This window comes from Gracilinanus agilis, chromosome 2, assembly GCF_016433145.1.
Source record: "Gracilinanus agilis isolate LMUSP501 chromosome 2, AgileGrace, whole genome shotgun sequence".
In the NCBI taxonomy this organism is placed as follows: domain Eukaryota; kingdom Metazoa; phylum Chordata; class Mammalia; order Didelphimorphia; family Didelphidae; genus Gracilinanus; species Gracilinanus agilis.
This window is the reverse complement of record NC_058131.1, coordinates 230691177-230695090: the sequence shown is the minus strand read 5'-3', so window position 1 is coordinate 230695090 and position 3914 is coordinate 230691177. Positions and strand designations below refer to the sequence as shown.

General features: G+C 45.4%; 1 pseudogene; it reads left to right on the top strand.

Annotated features, from left to right (window-relative positions):
• The first annotated feature begins 1488 nt into the window (after positions 1-1488).
• On the top strand, positions 1489-2253 carry LOC123234977 (annotated as a pseudogene).
• Positions 2254-3914: the final 1661 nt, after the last annotated feature.

The following is a 3914-nucleotide window of genomic DNA, read 5'->3' as shown; positions in this document are numbered from 1 at the left end:
TTCATTTCTACCTTGGTAACATTTCTCCTATGCCAACCTCCTACCCCAACACAGCATCCACCCTGGTTCAGGCCCTTGGATCTGGACTATTATAATAGCCTGCTAGTTTGTCTCCCTCCTAAAGTCTCTCCCCTTTCTAATTCATTCTCCACTCACCTGGCAAACCAATCTTCCTAAAGCCCACATCTGACCATATCACCATCTTTCAATGAAATCCAGTGACTCCATTACCTTCAAATATAAAACATAATTTTATATCAAATATAAAATCCTCTATTTGGCTTTTAAAGCTTTTTATAATCTGACCACTTCCTGCTCTTTTTTCCCCAAAATCCTTACTTCCTGTCCTAGAATTAGTACCATGAATTGGTTCCAAAGCAGAAGAGCAGTAAAGACAAGGCAATGGAGATTAAGCAACTTGCCCAGAGTCACATAGCTAGGAAGTATCAAAGGCTAGATTTGAACTCCAAATCTTCCATTGCCAGGCCTGGCTCTCAATCTTCTGAGCCACTTAGCTGTCTCTAACGCCTCCCTATCTTTCTAGTCTTCTCACACCTTACTTTCCTCTATTTACTCTATGTTCAATGACATGGGCTTCCTTGCTGTTCCTCACATGTGACATTCTATCTTCTGATTTCAGGTATTTTTACTTTCTGTCCACCATGCCTAGAACTCTCTTCTTCCTCATCTACATCTCCTGGCTTCCATTTTTTCCTTCAAATCTCAAATGCAAAAATCTTTTCCCAGACGTCCTAAATTGTAATGTCTTCCTTCAGAGATTATCTCAATTTTGCCATATCTATCTATCTATCTATCTATCTATCTATCTATCTATCTATCTTTCTGTCTGTCTGTCTATCTATCTATCTATCTATCCGTCTGTCTGTCTCTGTTTATCTATCCATCCATCTATATATCTATCCATCCATCTATATATCTATCCATCCATACTTACATGCATCCATCTATCTATCCATTTATCTATCCATCTATCTATCCATCTATCCATCCATCCATCTATCTATCTATCTATCTATCTATCTATCTATCTATCTATCTATCTATCTATCTATCTATCTATCTGCCTGTCTCTCTATCTGTCTATCCATCCATCTATATATCTATCCATCCATACTTACATGCATCCATCTATCTCCCAACCATCCAACCATCTGTCCATCTACCCATCTGTCTGTCTCTCTATCTATCCTTCTGTCTGTCTATCTCCCTTTCTAAATCTTATTTACATCTAGCTATTTATTGTCTCCACAATTCAATTATGAGTTCCTTGAGAGCAGAAACTGGGTTTTTTGGCCTTTTTTGCATCTGAAGTGCTTAGCACATAGTGGGTACTTAATAAAGGTTTGTTGACTGATTAACTGACTGATCCAGATCACACAGCTAGAGTCAGAAGATAGAGGAGCCTGAGTGCTCGCCTGTCCCATCCCCTCCATCTTCTGTACTCGCTGCGCCCATCCTCTGCCTGCCATGGCCGCCTACAAGCTCGTGCTGATCCGCCACGGAGGAGAGCGCCTGGAACCTGGAGGACCGCTTCAGCGGCTGCTACGACGTGGACCTGAGCCCCCCGGGGCACCGAGAGGTCCAGCGTGGTGGCCAAGCGCTGCGAGATGCTGGCTCTGAACTTGATATCCGCTTCCCCTCTGTCCAGAAGAGAACAATTCGTACTCTTTGGATAGTACCAGATGCCACTGACCAGATGTGGCTGCCTATAGTGAGGACCTGCGCCTCAATGAGCGGCATCATGGAGGTCTGACCGGCCTCTACCAAGCAGGGACGGCTGCTAAGTGCAGTGAGGCCAGGGTCAAGATCTGGCGACGATCCCACGATATCCCACCACCTCTGATGGAGGCCAACCGCCCCTTCTACAGCACCAGCAACAAGGACAGGCGCTGTGCAGATCTTACCGAGGATCAGTCGCCCTCCTGGGAGAGCCTGAAAGACACCCTTGCCCAGGCTCTACCCTTCTGGAATGAGGAAATCGTCCCCCAGATCCAGGAAGGAAAAGGTGGTCTGATTGCAGCCCATGGCAATAGCCTTCGAGGGATTGTCAAACATCTTGAGGGTCTGTCCGAAGACGCAATAATGGAGCTGAGCCTGCCCACTGGCATGCCTGTAGTGTATGAGTTGGACGAGAATCTGGAACCCAGGAAGCCCATGCAGTTCCTTGGGGATGAAGAGACCCTGCGCAAAGCCATGGCAGCCGTGGCTGCCCGAGGCAAGGCCAAGAAGTGAAAAGCAGGCCACTAGTACATGCCAGCAGTAGCCCGTCCTTCCCTTTTCACTGTCTCTCCCCTGCCTGCTCCATACACTGACCATCCCCTTAGGGATCAACAGATAGCTGCAGGTGGGGGACTGATGGTTTCTTCTCTCATTTCCTTACTATTTCAGACCAATCCTTTCTCTCCTGTGGACCCTCCCCTCAACCACATTAGTCAAAATGCCTGCTGGGTGGTTTGGCACAATAAGGACCTGGTTGGGGGTTAGGGATGGGGACATGGTAAGAAGTGACCAATGTGGGGAGTTGAAAGAAGCAGCTGTTCCAGTTACTCCTATGAGCCACTCCTGCCAGTAGGGCAGCCCTGTCAGGGGCTCTTAAGCTGTCATTTAACAAATAATGAAAATCTAAATATTGATCATTTTTCCTCCCTAACCCAAGAAAAATGGATCCGGGAGGTTGAGATTATGTGCTAATGTTTACTTGTTGTATTTATTTTCACAAGAGACCTTTCTAGACTAGTTGTTTTTAGTGATTTTGTAAAATTAAACTGTCCCACATGGTAATCATCAGAGAACTCAAGCTGTACCAGAGTGCAGAGGAATTCTTGATTTCTAAAGGGTGGATGAGTACATCCCACTGAGCATTTTATAGTCCCATCTCTATCCTGTGGCAGTGAAATGCCCCCAAGTCATGTCAAAATGTGTCTCCCGCATCCCACTGCCTTCCAGCCACACAGACCTGCCACCAGGGTCCTCATCAGCTTTAGCATAAGTACTAACCCTGCCCACCCCCATTCCCCTCCTTTTTTGTTGTTGTTCATTATAATAAAGGAGTGATGTGCAATAAAAAAAAGAAGAAGATAGAGGAACCTCTAGACCCCCTGACACTAAGGCCAGAGCTATTTCTAATCTTCTAAAAGTCCTCTTTGTGGGCATGCAGGCCATTGCCCCAGCACAGAGTTCGCTACTAGAAAGCCAGAGGAACGCAAGGCCAGGCTGCCCCCCTCCCCTTCACCTGAGGACATTTCTCATATCATCCATTCCTCTAAAAGGTTCACCATCACTGCCCTAGGAACACCTAGAATGAGGCCATGGGCATGATAGGTATTCAATATGCCTGTTAAATTAATTGAATTAATTGCTTGAACATGTTGAATTATGTAACAATAAGATACTTATCAAAAAATATCAGAGATGGAAGGGATTTCAGCAATCGTCCAGCCCAACCTGCTTTTTGCTATGGTTCCGGGATCAAATATAAAACCTTGTTTGGATTTTCAAACTCTCTATAACTTGAAATATACAGGATATACCTCAGGCATGTGGAGAATTCTCTGAGCAGGAGGGATCAATGAGCCAGTGGAAGAAGGTGCTGTGGAGTGCTGAGAGCTTGGTTAGACCCTGAAGAAGCCAAGGTCATCCACTGCATCTTGGGCCTTTGCCAGTCATCCTAACTTTGTCCTGTCTCTGGACTTGGATGATTCTGGAAGAGAGAACAAGGTTGATGGCATTGTACCATTCTGCCTCACTTAATTCAGTTTATATGCAAGTCAAAAAACATTGTCAGTGATGCCATTTTGGTCCTCTTCAAGTATGAAGGACAATAACCAACCAACAAAACAACCACCCAGCCATCCATTGCTATCTTGGTCCCTTCCTCCATTACACTTTCCTCT